General features: G+C 43.0%; 1 pseudogene; it reads left to right on the top strand.

Annotated features, from left to right (window-relative positions):
- Positions 1 to 19,102: 19,102 nt before the first annotated feature.
- Positions 19,103 to 20,222, top strand: LOC143400219 (poly(rC)-binding protein 2 pseudogene; annotated as a pseudogene).
- Positions 20,223 to 20,570: the final 348 nt, after the last annotated feature.

Below are 20,570 nucleotides of genomic sequence, written 5' to 3'. Positions count from 1 at the left end.
TCTTAGAACCAAGGCATGTTAGACATTTTATAGACATTAATATTTTATTAGTTTTTTTGAACACCTAGAAAAACTTGTAAACTTAAATTTAAAGACATTTATTTTTATCTATTTATTAAATTTAAATTGAACCATTTTAATCACAAAAATTAAAGATTTTTGGATCCATTCTTTAAAATTTTTATGAGCGCTCTTATATGTTTGTATATCATATATATGATATACGTACATATGTACATACAGGCATACAACACATAACACAAGTGTGCACACATAACACAATAGTAAAGGCCTTGTAGATTTTTGTAGGTGAAATCTCCATTGCGGTGTTTTTTTTTAAAAAAAAAAAAAAAACTCCATAGTTGATTACAAATAGAACTGTTCAGAAAAATATTAACCTAATTCTGTAGGATCAAAATCATGAGCTCAAAAAAATACAGAATCTAAGAAAAAGCAAGAGTCCTAGAAAAAAATGACTGGCCAGTAATTTGTAAATACCATACAATTTAAATATTTTTTCCCCTTAGGCCTCAGATCAGTCTTCTACTGAGCTTGCAGGCTTCTTTCATTTGCATTTTAACGTAAGTTTTGACTGAGGTCTGGAAGGAGCAGGGAAAACTGTTATTCTGGGCAGATACCTCATGTATAAGGCATTTTAACCATAAGTCATAATTTTTAGGTTTGAATGTTGAAAATTATGATACAAGTTTGAGACACAATTCACAAAATTTTATATCTTTACATCTTGTTTTGTCAACAGATACCATACTATGATTTACTTTCCTTGTCCAAATTAATGCACTGGTACACACAGTGACATTTTTTTAGGCTAACCAATTTAAAAATTGGTGAAAAAACTGGAATGACTGGGAGTTACTTGCCAATTGGAAGTAGAGTTCTTTAGTTTTCAATCCTAAGTATTTAAGTTCTCAGGCATGAATTATCTGAAATCATAAACCAAACAATTACCTAAACCCAACTTTTAACTCCAAGATTGTGCAATGCTTCAAAAACCCATTCAGATAAGTAGACAGAGGTAGCATAATCCTTACAGTGCAGGGAAGGAAGGCAGGAGTTCCCCGGAGCAAAATAGGGCTTCGGTAGCTGCTGGGAGTCCCTCAGTCCCTCCTTTTACTTACAGGATTAGCTCCTCTTTTGTAGGTGGTGGATCCTCTGTTTTTAAATTAGAAGCATCATAAATGGGGGCCTCATCATCTGAGGAATCACTTCCACTCACTGAAACTATTGATTCCCTGTCCTGAACCTCCATCCAAGTTCCCTGTGTCTGCTGTAAAAATTCACACACTCCTACATCTGGAGATAAAAGTGCATCTTTTATCAACTTCCACAAAGAAAAAGTAGCTACAGGTAAACTGTCCAGACCCTTTTCCCTTAAATATTTTTGCAAATCTTCTTTTACATGTTCCCAATCAGGAACCATTAAATTCCCTGATTACAAAAACCAAGGAGATGCAGTTTTAATAGCAAGCATAAAAACAGAAGCTGTTTTTCTATTAATTACAATTCCTTGCTCCTTAAGCAAAGTCATAATTGCCTGTTGCATTTGACTTCTTGAGATTTTTGATCCCATGGTACCTCTCCCCTTCACTTACCTTTGCCAGTAAGGGGACTCTCTGCTGCCCACCCAGGGATGCCACCTGTCAGACCTGCTGACAATCTGTAATTGCTGATACAGCAGAGATGCTTAAGAAAGACACATGCACACACATGCATTCAGTAGAAAATGAGCACCATCTTTATTCTTTTCTCTCCTTATTTTATACAGCATTGTTAATTAAAACAAGGGAAAATAAAAAACATCCTTTCATCAGCTTAATCCTTACAAGCATGGATATACATTCTCAGGAAAACTTTAAGGTCACAGTGTGCCATATTTCTTTTTTCTTTTTTCTTTTTTTTTTTTTTTTGAGAGAGAGAGAGAGAGAGAGAATTTTTTTAATATTTTTTTTTAGTTCTCGGCGGACACAACATCTTTGTTGGTATGTGGTGCTGAGGATCGAACCCGGGCCGCCCGCATGCCAGGCAAGCATGCTACCGCTTGAGCCACATCCCCAGCCCCTGTGCCATATTTCTTATCAATTAACTTGTGGTTAGTTATTCCCAGGCAAACACACACACACACACACACACACACACACACACATATATATATATAAATTTATATATATATAAATTTTACACTTGGCAGAACATTCTTTTCTCCTGTCTTCTTAAGACAGCAACAAGGTCACAGTTCAAAGAGTTCATACTTTCTCACAGAACTCCTTGTTTTGCTAAGCACAGTAAAACTTAACTGTTTGTGTGCGTGAGCTCACAGCAGATGTTATGTATGGTAAGACAACAATAAACAAGAGAGTAACATTTTCTGTGAACAATTTGCACAAAAGCAATTTAATGTTATCCACTCTTCTTTCTCCTCCTCCTCCTCTTCTTTCTCTTCCTCCTCCTCTTCTTCCTCTTCCTCCTTCTTCTCTTTTTCCTCTTTCTCCTATTTCCCTTCTGAGTCAACTCCCCCAGGTTTACACTGCAGGAATGACAGCTATCAGATTCTAGAAAGGCTGGATAGGAAATTGATTTCTAAAAGCTCAGAGCTTGTGCTTCGGGTTGAGCATTGTGTCAATACCATTGTTTCTCCAAGCAAATAAAGATGAATATAGGTACAGACTTACTAAGACAAAATGAGGGAGATGAGGTTGTGGCTCCATGGTAGAACTTGCCTAGCATATGAAGCCCTAAATTCCATTCTCAGCACCACATAGAAAAGAATAACTAAGATAAACATTCTGTGTCTATCTACAACTAAATATATATAATATATAGAAAAACAAGGACAAGATATCAAGGAAAATTTCCTTAAGCAGACATAATTTGTAAAATATATTTTTATGTACATTCAAATAGATGACTTTTCCATTTTTTTAGTGATTCAGTCCACTTTCCCACCCACAGATACATACTGTATAAATGGAAATTTCCCTTATAGACATCATTTTTAAACCAATTTATGTTAAAATATGCTGAAACTAGTACTTTTTGAAATCACATTTGTATAGGTCATTAGTTTTCCAAGCTTCCCCCACTCCCGCCTTTGGGAATTAAACTCAGGGGAACTTAGCCACTGAGCCAAATCTCCTATTTTGTTTTTTTATTTTATTTAGAGACAGTTTCTCACTGAGTTGCTTAGCACCTTGCTTATGCTGAGGCTGGTTTTGAACCCATGATCCTCCTGCCTCAGCCTCATGAACCTCCAGGATTTCAACCATGGGGCTCCACGCCCAGCTATATTTTCTTTCGTTGAACTATGTTAAGCAATGAGACCCATTTTGCCTGCCACACAGTAGACTAATCCCTGGAAGGTGACTAATGTAAATGAGAGAGAACTCATTCAAGCAGAGTTCAGATGTGAGGAGATAGGAGTAGCCTTAACTCTGCCTCTGAAGGATGGGGAAGTTGTGATTATTTGTGTTTTGTAATCCTGTCCTTTTATAGGAGTGTGTTTAACAAATGGCATCATTAGCATGAGGTGGGGGGAGCTTTTAAATCTCTGATGTCAAAAGTTCACCACTAGACACATATACAATCTCAAGTGAAGAACTCATTGATTTTTACTTTAAGTTTGAGATGGACAAGCTAAAAGGGAGTACTTTTCTAAAGCCATGACCCTTTACTTCTGCCTGAAGATGTTCTGTGGTAACCAGGCAGAATAAAGCTTGGCATATCTGCCTTCATTTTGCTTCTTTGTCCTTTGTTACTATAAGTTTTGGGTCAGATACTTGCTCACTGCTTTCTCTGTTCCTTTTTTCTCTGTTCCTTTCTCTGTTCCATGCTAATCATTTAAAGCGTATTCACCTAAAAACTATCTATACAAGTTTTTATCAGCCTCAGATTTACCCAATCTCTCTTTCCTCTCAAGATGGACAAAATTGGGGTATTCCACTTCAGACCCCTGGAGAGGCATCTAGAGATTTGTCAGACAGCTTCCAAGAATGATGTGAGGCAGGCAGATCACCCACAGTGGAACTGCTTTCCTAAGCAGGAGCTGTCCTCTCATGGGGACTGAATTGCCTCTTCAAGGATCACAGATTTGGTACACAAGCATCCTGAGCACCAAGGGGAAATTGCCCCTAAGCATTTAAAAAAAATCTAGAGGCAGTCTCCTTACAGAAGCAGAACTGAGAGGTGATCTGTGACTCCTTAACCATGGAGACCTCTCAGCCATGCCCCTGTCCTTCCTCCACACCTGAAGCTCATGTCAGCAACTGGAGGACAGAGCTGAGATGCTGGTTTCCTTTTGATTTCCCATTGTGACCATGTTTATTAGTTGTCTTTTCTGCTCAGCACAATTACATTTTCTGTTTGGTTTTGGTGGTGAGTGGCCAGATATGATTAGTTGGTATCCCTAGAATGAGGCATTTGACCTACGACTCCCATGACATAAGTTCATGAAAACAACTTAGTCAACTACTGCCATTGTGACCTGTAGGTCAGAGGTATTATGTATACCAAAGTCAATGAGATTATACACTCAGCCTGATGACTTCTGGAACAGGCAATAATAACATTGGTAAGAATAAAGATTTATTCTGTTTTCCCTCAGTTTCAACTCCATTTATAAAATCATGGTGAGTACCATGGTATTCATTGAGTACTTGGTATGCTTGGACTCAACATGGGTACTTATAAGATTGCCTTCTAGAAAGATACTGATTCCTTTTATACTGTGTTGTTCCTAAAAAGAAGTTTGTAGTGTAGCAGAAATAGAATAAGAAAGAGGTCACCAGGGGTTTGAGAAGGGGAGCTCTGGTGGAATAGGAAAAGTAGCAAATTATTAGCTATTTTATTAATTTGGAAAGGGGAATTTGGAGCTTTTTAGAAACTCCAACCAGAGACATACTCTTAACTCAGAGTTTTGTGTATTGTCCTAGGGTTCAGGACCTCTTTTTTATTAGGGGAGCAGTCCAGTTGAGAAGTGGATCCTTCAGAAGACTAGCATTACAATGGAGGGTTTATCTTCCAATGCTCTGGTGATTTACAATAAAGGCAGTTTCTCAAAACAGAATTCTTTAATTTGTAGCCTCCAAAAATGTATGAAGGGGCCCTCTAAATCCCCAAGAAGGGGTGTGTGTGTGTGTGTGTGTGTGTGTGTGTGTGTGTGTGTGTGTGTAGGAGTAGTCTTCACAACTTGGCCAGAATTTTTGTAAAGAGATGATATTTTATTTGTTTAGTGTTTTATTAGCCCCCCAAAAATGCACCTCATTGATTTGGAGGCATTATTTTCTCCATTGTATTCTTCAGATTTAGAACCTTTTTTAGGTTAAAACATCTCCAATCTTGTCACTATAATTATATTTGATTTTTAGTAGGACAATTTTTTTCTCTTGAAATGCACAGGTTCACAGTGGAGAAGTCTTAGAATTCTTGCATTCATGCATTCATATAGATGTGTGTGCATGTATACATATATATGAATATATATTTATTTGTGTGCATATGTGTGTATAAGTTTCCTGTATTCCTAGATGTTACATACCTGAGACCTGCTGCTGTGCGAAGTCCAGTTCCAGTTTCTCTCAGGTCCATTCTGACATTGAGCTCAAACCAACTTCTGAGCATAATCTGAATTTTGAAATATTCATGTAAATTCAGAATTTACAAAACGATTTGTAACTGAGATCTGAAAGACACCCTTGGGGCACATCAATATGTAATGAGAAATCAGTGAATTTAGGGACTTCCCAGGTTTCCCATGCCTGGTTATTTGAGTTAATAGCAATTCACAAATCAGACAGAACCAACCTGCTAGTGATTCAGTGCTCAAGCAAGGAGTTTTACACAAAGAACAATACTTAACTGTATAGGAACACTATTTAACTGTATAGGTACACTGTTTAAGTTTATAGGGAGTCCTTGGTGGTTAATTAGGGTTTGGAATTAAGGTAGTCTGGTTTGAATTTTGGCTTTCTAATGTAGAAATGAGAACACAGCCTAGTAGACACAAAAGCTGGTAATCTCCACAGGATATTGTATTATCTGCCCCCATGGCCTCCCCTGGGTAGGGAAGCCTCTTTTTCCATCGTACCAAGATGGAAGATTCCAGGGTTCACTTAAACATAAGCTGACTTTGGAACTGAAAGAAGGCCTTGTGTCTACATGGAAGCATAGGTTGCCACCTGGATGGTGGGTGGGGAAGCAATGACAGTCATGCCACACCTTCTTCCTATAAGGCTGAGTTCAGGAAGCTGCTCCTGTGAAAAAGAGGGAGAGACCTTGTGGAGACCATCTCAGGACACTGATTCTGGGCAACAGAAGCACCTGTTTTCCATGTTTTCATTCTCCATAGTGGCTCAAATGACTTGCTTGTCTTACATGATTGTGTGAGATTGTGTTTCAGTTTGACAGAACTTTCCTTGAGAAGATGCAGCCTTGAGACAGGCCCTGCCTTGGAAGAAGAATGCAGGTGGCATTTCCTCCTAGGCCTCATCTGGTGAGACAGGAGCATTGATGGAGGGTGGAAATGACCACTCCCTTCCCTGGACCACTGAGGATTAGGATGTGCACATGCCTTCCTGAGATACCTTCTGAAAGAATCAACAAGGCTTGTCAGATAAAATGCCCGTTTATTGAGGAATAGCTCTGCATATTTATAGAGCTAGGGGTGGTTTGACAGTTATGACAGTTTAACAGATTGACAGTTGGCACGGGGTGCTTCCTGATTGGTGGGTAAGGATCATATGAGTCAGCAGGGCTCACCATTGAACAGCTCTTCTGGGGGGGGGGGGTTGTTAGTCTTTGGAGCCTGGGCGACTTCCAACATTTCCCCCTCTTTGTTATTAAATGAGAGTGGGTGTTGACTCATTCTGGCTGTTTCCTGCTGATTTTGGGTGGTGTGGGAGAATCAGGAGGGAAGTAAGGAATCCCCACAGGAGGGCAGGGAAGACCGGTATGACTTCAGGAATTATGTCAAGGAAGGTTCCTTGCCACCACAGATCCATGATGATGTCAGTTCATTCAGCATAGGTCTTGACTGGAGGTATCATCAGTAGCCAGGAGTTGGTAATTCCTCAGGAGAAGCTGGTTAAATGCTTGATTAGAAATTTTACCCACCTGAGTCTGAATGAACTTTATGATAAAGGGAAGGAACAGGAACAGGGAGTTTTTATAGCCCAAATCTAAAAGGGTATCTGGGTCTGCAAGCTGCCTTGTTGGCATAAGGGGGGTTAAATGTTCAGCCTTGAGTGGAGGCTTGGGCGTAAACAGGTGATAAAGAACCAGACAGAGGGTTTGAGAAGCCAGGTCATTCTGCAGCTAACTTTGCTTGGCATGCCCTGCAGACCAGCCTGTCCTGCACCTAACACCCTCAATTCCACTCTTCATTCCTAGTCCAATCTAACTCCCTCCCTTCTTTATTAAGACTGCTCTTCAAACTCTCTCCTACCTGGGTCTCTGAAACCAGCTTGCTTCTCTCATTACCGTTCCGAAATATCCCAGCTTTCCAAACCAGCTTGCTTCTCTCACTTATCACTGTTCCCAGCTTTCCCTAGTCACACCAAGAAAGCACAGGCTTTGTAATAAAGAAGGCAGCTTCTCCCACGCTCTGAACGACGGCGGCCAAAGGAGGATGGTGACTCATTGTTACCAGATTTCCCTTTGAGAGCAGTCAGATCTCTCCAGGTTTTATGTGAAACACCTCAACTTTAAATACTGATGGGGGTGTCTGGCTGGAGGAGGCCCTTACAGTCACTTGCCTTGAATCTCCAGACATTGGGTGAAGAGAGGACCCAAGAGGGGCCAGAAATGAGGGGGAGCATTGACAAGAGTTCTTAATGGCAGGTGATAATTGTTGGCTCTTCTGATGAAGGTGTAGGAACGCCGGGCTTAAGCCTGGAAATATGAATCCATGGGGTAAGTTGGTTATTAGGTAATTTGAATTTAGCTGCCAAGGGAGTGCACATAATCACCTGAGCAGGACCCTCCCATTTTGGTTTTAGAGGGGGCTTTTCCTCTGGTGAGCAACAGTAAATAAGTTGATCAGGTGTTAAGGAGGTAGGGTTTTGAGAGAGACTGGGGCCAGGAAGGAGCCAGGCTTGATAGCGCCAGAGTTCAGAGCATAGATGGAAGAGGAGGGGCAGGGCATAGGTTTCAGAGATGGGTAGGGGTTCTGTAGGCAATCCAGGAGGAACTAGGGGATGGCCATACATGACTTCGAAAGGTGAGAGATTAGAAGGCTTCTTTGGCAAGGTCCTAATGTGCAATAAAGCCAATGGGAGCACATTTACCCAGTCTAGGCTTAATTCCATGGTGAGCTTGGTGAGGGTCCTTTTAACCTTTCTGGAAGCCTGGGGGCAGTAAGGGCAATGGAAATTCGAAGGGAGTGATAGCACGTGAGCCAGTCCCTGAATTATCTTCGAGGTGAATTCTGGGCCATTGTCTGATAGGATAGAAGTGGGCATCCCAAAGGGGGATTATGTGAGTAAGCAAAAGATCAACTATCATAGAGGCCCGCTTGTTAGAAGTGGGAAAGGCTTCAACCCATCCCCCCAAAAAGTATCTACCAATATGTTTTCTACTTGGGGCATGTTGGTGAAATCAATCTGCCAGTCTTCAGCCTGGGTATTACTGTGGGCCTGATGAGAAGGGAAATGTTTAGGTTTTAATGGAGTATTGGTAGTGGTTCTCTGGCAGATATGACAAGCAGAAGTGATCTATTGTAGGAGGGTCTTATCGCATGGGGAAAGGGTGAAAAAGGAATGAAGGAAAGTAATGAGACTCTGTGGACTAGAATGGAATAGAGTGAAGAAACTGGAAGAGTTGTTGGGGATCTTTGGGCCGATATCCGGTGGTAACTGTAATGAAGAGTAGGGGAGAGGAGGTAAAGCTCTGTAGGGCAGCTGATGGAGCCATTTGATCTGCCTTGGAATTCCCCATAGTATTAAGGGAGGAGTCAATTTGGTGGGCCTTGCAATGGATTATTCCCAGTTTGGAAGGCAGCCTGGAGGCTCGTAGTAGGCCAGAAATAAGTGTGGAATTAATGACTGCTGTCCCTCTGGTGGTCAATAGGCCCCTTTCTTTCCAAATGGCTGTGTGGGAGATCAGGATATGGAAGACGTATTAGGAATCTGTATATAGGGAGAGGGTTTTTCCCTCTGATAGCTCACATGCCCTTGTGGCAGCTATGAGTTCAGCTTGTTGGTTGTGGTATTGGATGGGAGAAGTTTTGCCTCTATGATGGATGAGAGGGAAATGACAGCATACTCCACCACTTTAACCCCCCCATGTATAAAGGAGCTACCTTCCTATAACCAGACAAGGTCCAAAGAGGTCAGGGGTCGCTCAGAAATGTTGGTAGGGCAGGGTAAAACCATCTCTAATACCTCCAGGCAATTGTGGATGGGATCTTGTGAGGGAGAAGATGGGAGGAGGGAGGCAAGGTTTAATGAAGAGCAGGACTGAGATGAGATGGAGGGATTTTCAAGAAATGAGACAAGGAGGGATAGGATCCTGGAAGGGGGAAGTGACTGTAGCCCCTTGTAAGTGAGGAAATCCTTTAGATGGTGAGGAGATGAGATGGTTAGTGGGGAGCCAAAGGTAAGCTTGTGTGCTTCTTTCTGGAGGTCATGGGCCGCTGCTAGGGCTCTGAGGCATGGGGGCCAGCCCCTGATGGTGGGGTCAAGCTGTTTGGATAGGTAGGTCACTGTTGCAAATATTCCTGATCCAGAACATCCAAACTTTGTCCCTGTTTTTCATGTACATAGAGGATGAAGGGTTGGGAGATGTCAGGGAGATGCAGGGTGGGTTCCTGGAGGAAGGACTTTTTAAGGATTATAAAGGGCTTCCCTGCTGCTGAGGGTAGGGGTTTATCTTGGGGGCCCTTGGCCAGATAGCAGCCTGGTGAGGAGGGAGAAATTAGGAATCCAGGCCCTGAAGTAACCAGCCAAACCCAAGAAGGAAAGTATGTAAGTTGACCAGGCCTAGGTGCTATATTTGATCCAAGAGTATTGTAGGGGAGAGTTGATCAGCAGAGAGGACATATTATCCATGTAAGGAGGAGGGGAGAGAATACAAACATGGTAAGAGAGAAGGAGAAAACTGATTTATTGGCAAAAGGGGCATCCCCACTGGAGCCAAAAATCAGGAGTGCCTAAGTGGCAGGTTCGAACTGCAGAAATTGGTTGTCACCGAATCCTGACAGTTGAAGCTCTCATCCTGGACAGAGCCAGAGCCATGGCCAAGGCTTTTCGGGACCCCTCCTGGGGAGGCCAGATATTTCTAGGGCCAGAAAGAGGGGAGAGAGAGAGGCAGGGCAAGAGAGAGGAATGGGAGCTAACGGGGAGGGTAAGCGTCTCTCTATTTGCAGTCTTAAAGGTGAGAGGACTAGGACTTTTGTCCCTGAGGGCCACCATAGCCTTAAAGGCTGTGGTGGGGTGCTTTTCTCCCCGCAGGTGGGCAAAGAGATTTGCTGGACGGTAATCAATATATTGCAAGAGGGTGGATTCGCGGCACTGGGGGTGAAAAGATTGGAGGTCGGAGGCCAAGATTTGTCCAAAGAGGTGTTGACTATCTCGAAATCCTTGAGGAACGACAGTTCAGGTTAATTGTCAAGAATGTCTGGTGGTGAGATCTGTTCAGGTAAAGGCAACAGATCTTGTGATTCGGGGGCAAGGGGAATGAAGAAGAAAGCATCCTTTAAATCTATGACTCAGAAGTGGGTGGCAGTGTGGGGGATCTGAGACAGCAGGGTGTATGGGTTGGGAACCAAAGGATGTATGGGCCTAATGGAGGTGTTGATGAATCGTAGGTCCTGAACTAAGCGATAGGACCCATTGAACTTTTTTACTGCTAGTATGGGAATATTGTAAAGGGAATGGACAAGACGGAGGTAACCCTTGGTAAGAAGGTCCTGAATAATAGGTTGTAGGCCCAGAAGAGCCTTTGTGGACAGGGTGTATTGACCCTGATTGGGGAAGGTGTTGGGATCTTTGAGATGAATGTTAACTGGTGGGCAGGAAATGGTGGAGGGGGTGTGGGTATCCCACACAATTGGGTGGACCAGGTTCATAAGTAAGGGGTCCTTTTTAGTATGGTGTTTCATGTCAGCCTCACAAGTGGAGCAGAATAGCCAGTCTTCTGCCAAACGGGCCAGAATAGATGAACAGGCCGATTCTGGGGTCTGACCAATGCCAGAAGCCTAGATGTTGATTGTTGTATTGAATTTAGAGAGAATATCTCAGCCGAGCAAAGGAACTGGGCATTGGGACATAACTAGGAACATCTGAAAGAATGAGAAGTTGTCTATGGAACAGAGTAATAGGGGAGTCTTTTTTGGATAGATGGTCTTTCCGGTACCGACAATAGGAGAGGTGGACGGCACTGTTTGCCTCCAGAATTCTGTCAGGACTGAGAAGGTCGCCCCGATGTCAAGGAGAAAGTTGTCGGAGACCAGCTCCAACAGGGGGTCTCAGGAGACGAACGGATGGTGAGAAGTCGGCGAAAGAGGGGTGGAGAAACAACACAGAAACCAAAGTGCAGGTGTTGATCCCAATCTTTACTTGTGAAGTTGATCATATATACTTTTCATTTTGGCAGGCTTACAATACTTTGTGGTTACAAAACAGGAATCATAATTCAAAGAAACAAAATATTACCTAGCTACAATCAGAATAGAAGAATGTATCTTGGCTTATGCATGAGCAAACATTTGTACTTTCAGTTCGTGTTTTGCTTTGAGCTGTTTCTGCTTAGTTAACTTTTAATAATAATTACAAATGTCCCAAACTATTGGCCTATATCTTGACTATTCTTTCTTGACTTACTGACTGGAACCGGTGCCATGGTTATCGCAAGTGGTTGAATTGTTATTAATTTTAATCAAACAAGAGTAAGAGCACAAACTATTGTGCACAGGAACAAGAATATGTTGCCCAGTACTAAGCACTAATCTGTCTTCTTAACATTAATTTTTCTTCTCTAGATTTTAATTTAATTTCTCAAAAACTTCCCTGACAGGAATACAGGGAGTTTTTCATTAGACATTAACAATTTACTCTCCACAGCTGAATCATTGCATTTAGAGCAAACAGATCTATTCTTTAGAAGTAGTTGCATTAATTGGGAATGTCATGTTTTTTCTCCTTCATACTTAATGGTCATATGAGAAGTTGCAACTATACCTATTAAAGAAATATAAAAACAAATCAGCCCATTCCCAGAAACATACTGTGCTCCTCCAGTGGATGGACGCCTTGCGCCATCCACCTCAGTAGGGCCTTGCCATTGCCTGAGTCAGGGGAGGGGTGCAGCAGAAAGTCAACCTTGCGCCCACTCACCTGAATCCACACCCTGGGTTCCTGTCTTGTTATGGCTTGGGACAAGGACCCGAGGCTCCATCAATCGATTGCCATGCCCAGAAGGTTGGAGGTTCCTTGGCCATAGGCCTCCTATGGGATCTAGGACAGTCAGAGCCCCAAAGACCTTCTTGTTGATATTTAGAGCATAGGGTATGCGGAGTGCGTGGTGCACAATGTCCCTCCTTGCCACACTTGAAGCAGGGGGTTTTGACCTGCAGTGATGGGTGGCGACCCTAGGAAGCACCCTGCAGGGCCTGGGCAAGCATCTGAAATTTTTTGAAATTTATTGTGTTCGGCGTGTGCTTGCGGCGCTCAATTTCCTCATACCAGTTGTGAAAAACCTTAAAGGCTACCGCTAAGATCTCAGTCTGGGGGATGGCAGGGCCTTGTTCAAGCTTTTTTAGTTTGGCCCGGATGTTGGAGTAGCTCTGTGAGAGTAAATATGTCATAAGGACATGACGGCCATCAGGGGTTTTGGGATCTAGGTTAGTATACTGCTGAAGGGCTTTCGTAAGCTGATCCAGAAATTCTGATGGGGTCTCCTCTCACTTTTGAATTATCTCCTGTAATTTTTGGAAATTGCCGACCTTACATGCTGCTTTTTTGAGCCCAGCAATAATTCATGCGGAGAATCAGTCCCTACTCTGTATGCCAGCTTGTGTATAATCGCAGTCGGGAGTTTGATCTGGGGCAGCAAGTGGCCCCGGAGGGTGATTGGGATTAATTTGGTGAGTTTCATCTGCATGGGCTCTGGCAAGTTCCCAGACTCTGGTACATTCCTCAAGAAGGAGAGTATTAGCCAATATATTATGATATATAAACCTTAGGAAAAAAAAACTAGAAGATAGAAGTAAGATAAAAAATGATTGAATATGTCAAGTAAAGTATTTCAGATAGAAAATGCAAAAAGCTAAGACAACTATTAGATACAAACGTACTTATTAAAGCAAAAAGAGGGAATTGGAAAGGGGTATATATCCCCCAAAGATAAACTTAAAATAACGCTTTTTACTCTAAACTTTTTAAATTTGGATTCATCAGGACTTAGTGCTGCGGAAAGGCATATGTAACCAAAAAATGTACATAAGCCTAAAGTACTTTGGAAAGATATTCTAACAGGACAATGGAAAGGTCCTAACCCAGTGATTGTCTGGAATCAGGGCTCTGTTTGTGTGTTTCCACAGGGAGAACAACAGCCGATTTGGATTCCAGAAAGACTAACTAAAACGATTTCTACAGATCGAAAAGAAGATGATTTGACTCAAATCCATAACAGCTGATATCCAGAACTCCAGCTTGGCCATTCTTACATCTGCAACAGTGATTTACCAGGATGCTTTTTTCAATATCTATTTCATTATTGCATTTTTCCACATCATAAGGTTCTATTTTTATTTTTTGAGCTCATACAAACCTAGGTTAATGTTTTTTTGATCAGTTTTATTTTTTGACTGTGGAGTTTTTAAACATTGCAATGGAGATTTCATCTAGGTAAAGCTACAAGGTCTTTATTATTATCTTATGTGTTGTACGTTTGTTTGCACATTTGTGTTTTGTGTTGTATGTCTGTGTGTGCGTATGTCCATATTTCATATATGAGGAGCGCTCATGAGAAAATGGATCCAAATTATTTTTTTTATTCACGTGATTTAAATGGCTTAATTTAAATTAGGTAAACAGCTGTTAAGGATTGTTTTTAAAAGTGGTTAACAGATCTGCTTGTTTACTAATTTAAATCAGGTAAACAGCTGTTAAGGATTGTTTTTTAAGGAGGTTAACAGATCTGTTTGTTTACTTTCACCTTTCCTTTTCATTATATTTAATAATTCTTTTCAGGATAATGTCTCCTTAGCATCATTGCCAGAATTCCTATCTTAATCCCAGTGCCAGTGAAGACAAACTACAGCTTCTATGATAGATATCACCGAAAACTGTATAAACTGATGCATCAATGAATATAACTCAACAAGTAATGCTCAATCAAGGAGTCAACTTACTTTGGGAGGAAAACGAACTTTAGGAGGAGACAGACATATTGATAGATTCCTCCACTTTGAACTGCTTACAGAACTTGCCTGGACTATGTAACTATTGTTTGGTACAGCAAATTGTGGTAATGCTGGCATATCTTTGCTGATGGTGTCACCAGTGATGCAATTTTTCCAAAGGAACTGTCAATTGGCTTGGTGTCATGGCATTTCTGTATCCTCCTCCCTTCTGCTAGTGATGATCTAAAATTTGGGGGCCAATGGCTATATGCTGGACCAGTAGTCAGTGACGGGTATGATCCAATTGCAATGGTATCAATCTAAGACAGGAGGCTAATGCCTAAAGGTCAGTTTTCCAATGACGGGTAAGAACCATATGTTGAATTGGACAACCTACCAGGCACGGTCCTTAAGCCACATTAACCTCACTCCCCCACTGGCACCAAGGCCAAATTTGGGGGCCAACAGAGGTGAGGCAAAGAACCTCACCCCCCCCCCCACTGGTGCATAGACCTATCCACAAGTATGGCTGTATGCTGGACCGGTAGTCAGTGACAGGTATGATCCAGTTGCAGTGGTATCAACCTAAGACAAGAGGCTGACGCCTAAAGGTCAGTTTTCCAATGACAGGTATGAACCATATGTTGAACTGGACAACCTACCAGGCACGGTCCTTAAGCCACATTACTTGTTGTTTAATTAATCAGAAGGGGGGAGATGCTGGGAGCCATCAGCCAAGTAGGTATGACAATTTCCTTGCCAGCTACTCCCATGCTGTCTAGTGGAAGGACTCCTGAAAGGTGACCTTGCTCAAGGACCAGGGTGGATCCGTGTTTAGGGTGTCCCCGGTTTAGCATAATAGGAGATTAGGGTGTTCCCCCTTTAGAATAGGGCGGTTTAGCATAATAGGAGATTAGGGTGTTCCCCGTTTAGAATAGGGCGTATCCTGCTGCTGAGTTCTTCTTGAGTTCTTAGGGTCAGACAGTATATTTGGGAGACAGAAGCCCAGGAGTGGGGGATTTGGGCAGAGAACGTGGATTTCCCCAGAACGTGTTTGTAGAAGGCCAGTGTGAGATCGGGAATAAAGAATTGCTGTTTGAATCTACAAGCTGTGTGGTGGCTCGTGATTTGTGCCCAGCCAGAGACTGTGGCATATATATATATATATATATATATAATGGTGAGTGAGGCTATAAGCCTGGAGGACCCATTGAAACTCTCTTATGTAAGTGTAAGTGGTTGGATCTGTTGTGAATGAGCCCAACCTTCACTCGAGTTGTGTGAGGTCATTCATAGAGAATGGGACATGTACCCGGATAATGACCTCAGGTCCAGCAACCTCTCTTAAGGGGGCCATGGTTTGTGGAACTAGAGAGCGGGACCTAGATTTGGGGGGACTAAAGGTGTCAGCCGAGTCAGGAGGAGCACCTGAGGGGCAGGATGGAGTTGACAGGGGAGGTCATTAGGGAGGGGGTTCATCTATGGATAGGTCGGGGTGAGAAGGAAGAAGAGGAAAAGCCTCAACATAGGGGATCTCCTTCCACTTTTTCGAGCTCTCTCAGATCTCTGAGAATTGCAGGATCTAGGGATCCTCCTGGGGGCCATTGAATTTGATTGTGTAATTGATAATAAGGCCAATCTTGTGTGCAGAATTTAATAAGGGTGAGTCTGCAGGGAGGGAAGAAGAGGCCCCCATAGGTCAGGAGAGGGACAAGGGTGGTAAAGAGAGAAAGAAAGAGAGAGAGGGGAGTGCCTGTTCTTCCACCCCTCAGGAACTACCGCTCATGAACTGGGCTTTATAGAGTCCACCATGACCCTGAAGGTCATAGTGGGGTGTGTTCTCTCCTCCAGATTGGGCGTCAGAGGTTTTCCAGATAGATGATCATGGTCAAAGCCCCTGCACAGCCCATCTGAAGTTGGATACCCGATAGGGGAACTCACCTACTGAAGAGCCAGTGTTGTGTGAGTAGTAGCAGCACTCAAAAGAGTGGACAAGGATGGCAAGCCTTGAGAGAGGGTGCCCTCGAGCATCGAGGCATTCCCCCCTCCCGGTTTTGGCACCAATGAAAGTCAAACAAGGCTCAGGCTCGTTATTGGAGAAAATGCCCATTTATAGAGGAACAGCTCTGCATATTTATAGAGCCAGGGGTGGTTTGACAGTTATGACAGTTTAACGGTTTAACGATTTGACAGTTGGCACAGGGTGCTTTCTGATTGGGGGTAAGGATCATGTGAGTCAGCAGGGCTCACCATTGGGCAGCTCTTCTCGGGGGATGGGGAAGTTAGTCTTTGGAGCCGGGGCAACTTCCAATACCTTCTTTAATTGTGGAAGTCTTGGTTTTCCTCCTTCAGTCTCCTGTGCTGTTACTAACAGGGCTGTTCTATTTCACACTGGTGGGGTCAATTGATGAGAAAGGGAAGGCTGAGAAGCAGTAGTGACACAGCCAGCCTTGGTGCAGGTCTGAGTCAATCTGTTTATTGTCAGAAATGGTCCATGCTTCAACTTAGGATGGACAATAGCCAATACACAGTCTTGAAAATATGTGCCTCAAAATTATCATTTCTCCTAATAAATTTGTGCTGATGAAGTTAACTGAAAAAAGAAAAACTATTTTCATAATTTGATTGAGAAAACTCAGTTAACTGTTTTCCTGGTGACACAATTTTTTTTATATATCTGAGCCATCAGTCTGCTTTTGAAAACAAGAGTTGGCTCACCACGACTTGCCCTATGACACTTCAAACCTCACCTCAATATATTCATCCCTCTATGTTCTCAGATTTGAAACTATTTGTTGTGACCTTTGTCCAGTGCCACTCACTTTCACTTTCCTACACTTAAAGTGATATCTAAAATCCTATAAGCATGCATCCACAATTCGCTTTGTGTCTGTCAAAGTGACATCCTCTGTGCTAAACTGCTTCCTGAGTGATGAGTGGGCTATGAACTAGAACACTACTTTTAAAATTCCACTTACAGTGACACTATGATCCTAATCAGCATGTTTATTTGAAGAATTTCAACAAGATTCTTTAATGCAATTGGATAGAAAAATGACTGTAATTTTGTTCCCTGGTGAAAATTGGTGGCACGTGTGTGTGGCAGTATCCTCTGTTTATAAGGTCTTTTATAAGAATGTAAAGAAAGTATTGATTTATTATCCAGAGTGTAAAAACAAAACAAAACAACTACAACAAAAGAAAAAAAAAACAGTCCATCAAATATTTTCCATGATTTGGGCCTATCAAATGGGAGCATAAATAATGTTGCTTGGCATTGATTAGTCCTAGCTAGTGTGTGTGTATTGTGTGTGTGTGTATTACATATATATATATTTTTGTTTGTTTGTTTGTTTCTTCTTTTGGTACCGGGGATTGAAATTAGAGACACTTGACCATGGAGCCACATCCCCATCACTATTTTTGTATTTTATTTTGAGACAGGGTCTCGCTGAATTGCTTAGTGCCTCACTTTTTGCTTAGGCTGGCTTCGACTTCTGCCTTAGCTTTCTGAGCTACTGGGATTACAGGCGTGTGCTACTGTGCCCAGATTACTTAGGATATTTCTTTGCATGTAAATTATCTCTATCTGGGTGCAGTTTAAAATATATATATTTATCCCAGACCAGCAAAGGTAGCAGTCATGAGCACCTCTGCTGCCCCAGTTTTTTTCCCCTTGTCCTACCCCTCCTTCTCTATCTCCTCCTCTGCCTCTACCCCTCCTCCTCCTTCTCCTCCTCCTTTGTCTTTACCCCCTCTTCCTATAACTCCTCCTCCTCCAACCCCTCCCCCTCTTCTTTCACCCCTCTAACTCCCCCATACTAATTCCTCCACCTGCATCCCTGCTCCTCCCCTCCTCCAATCCCTTCCTCCTTCCAGTTTTTTCTACTCCACCTTCCCTCTTCTTCCTCTGTCCTCTCTCCTTCCTGCTATACTCCTCATCCCTTGTTCACAGTATTCCTACTTCTCCACCCTTTCTCTACCTCTGTTTCCTTCCTCCTCCTTCCCACTTCCTTCTCCCCCTCTCCACCTCCACCTTCACACTCTTCCTCCTCTACTTCTCATTCTTACTCCTCCCCCACCACCTCCCCTCCCCTCCTCTACTTCTTACAAGACCTTTCTTCTCCTCTTTCTCCTCCTTCACCCTTTTTCTTTTCCTCCTCCACTTTCATTCTCTCACCTTCCTCCTACATTTTCCTCCTCTGCCTCCACGCCAGCCTCCTCTAACCCCTCTTCCTCATTTATGCCTCTAATTCCACCATACTCACTCTTACACCAGCACCATTTTTTACTCTTCCACCCCTCTCTGCTCCCCTCCTTCAGTCCTGTCTTCCTTCTCCTCGCTTCCCCTCCACCCCTTCTCCTCCAATGCTCTTTCCCTCCTTTTCCTTCTCCTCCACCTCCTCTTCCTCTCCCCCTTCCTCCTGCCCCCTTCTCTTTCCTCTACCTGCTTTCTCCGCTGCTTTCTCCTGATTCATCCCCTCTTCCTCCACTCTCTTTCTTCTACCTGCCTTTCTATTCATCCTTTTCTTAATCCAGTTCCTTCCTTCCTCACCCCCTCTTCCTCTTCCACCCCCTTTCTCCTCTGTGCTCCTTTATTCTTTATTCCAAGCTTCCCCCCTTCCTCTTTCTGCCCAATCTCTTTTTTTCCCCGTCAGTGGCACCACACCTGCAGGTTTTGGCTTTCACCCCCCACTAATATCATAGTCTTGAGCACTCAAAGTTCAATTCTCTAGGACTCTGCTCAACATGGACACCAGTGGGATTAAAGGAGGATTCAGTGTCACAACATTCAGCTACTTATGTGTGGAAAGGAAGATGGCAGTATCTTTCTGAAAGGAGAGTCAGTTAAGAAGATGTGGGAGGAGAGTGCTGCACATATGAATGTTGCAGAGGGAATTGTCCTGAGAGAATGGTCACATTGGCTGGGCGCACTAATGCCACCTTTAAAATTTGTTATTGACAAGCTGGAAGAGGACATCAGCAACTCTCTGAACAACAGCACAGCTGCTAAAAGACCTCAGTCACTCTGAGCCTGGTGGTCCCTACTAGTCAGTGTGTGTCTCCCTCATTGGAAAAGGTGGTTATGGGATGGAGATTCAAGAGAGCACAAGGGCTCAGGCCCAGGTGGCAAGGACATGCTACCCAATGCAGCTGAGTAGGCCTTTGTTATCACAGGCATTCTACAATCCATCACTGAATGTGTCAAACAGATGTGCATAGTCATTTTGAAGTCCCCAAACATGTTTTTTCATCACATACTGCCCAAGATGCCACCTTCTGCAGTCCTCTTTGCAGGGTACAGCACAGGCAGTGAGAGTGCAAGTTTTTCCCACAGCACCTCAACCATGTGTCTCAACCTTGACATAAAGGGACCCCTCTAGAGACCTGTGCCACTCAAGGACAGTCTGTCATTCCCTAACTATCCTTGACCAAGCCGCACAAGTTGGCAATGCAACAGTTTCATTGTCTTATGACCCATGTTCCACCTGATTCAGCAGCATTGAATCCAGCTCTTCAGATGTGAAAGGCCATCCAGCAGGTTTGCATGCACCTGGTCAGGCTACTCATAAACTCAGTGTCCCAAACAACTTGAATGGCTGCAAAATCAGGTGTCAAGGTGCCAAAACAAATGAGATCCTTCAGATGTCTGGAGCACAGGTGAATATTGTGAGCCCAGTGGAAGATTTACTGATAGCAGCTCACCATCACTGAATCTGCTACCAGCACTAACCTGGCTCAGAATCTCATCAAGCTCAGCCTTTCCTCAGAGACAGGTGGAATGGGGAGCTACGGGAACAATGCAGATTTATCTCTTTTCTCTTTTATCTGCTCACCACCACCCATGATCCATCTGTGTAGTTTCTGAACAGTCAATGATTCCAGGTTTTACATAGTTTGTAAATGTTAAGATTCTACACACTTTATCATCCACTCATGGTTGTTTAATTTTATTTGTTCTAATTAGTTATACATGACAGCAGAATGCATTTCAATTTATTGTACACAAATGGAGCACACATTTTCATTTCCCTGGTTGTACATGAAGTAGAGTCAAACCATTTGTGCAATTATCTATCTAAGGTAATGCTACGCATCTTGTTCCACTTTCTTTCCAATCCCCACAGCCTCTCCCCTCCTCTCCCTCCCCTTTGACCAATCTGGAGTCTGAACCCAAGGGCTCTTAACCACTGAGATACATCCTCAGCCATTTTTT

This window comes from Callospermophilus lateralis, assembly GCF_048772815.1.
Source record: "Callospermophilus lateralis isolate mCalLat2 chromosome 5 unlocalized genomic scaffold, mCalLat2.hap1 SUPER_5_unloc_1, whole genome shotgun sequence".
Classification (NCBI taxonomy): Eukaryota; Metazoa; Chordata; class Mammalia; order Rodentia; family Sciuridae; genus Callospermophilus; species Callospermophilus lateralis.
Note: the sequence above shows the minus strand (reverse complement) of the source record. Positions and strands in the feature narration are given on the sequence as shown.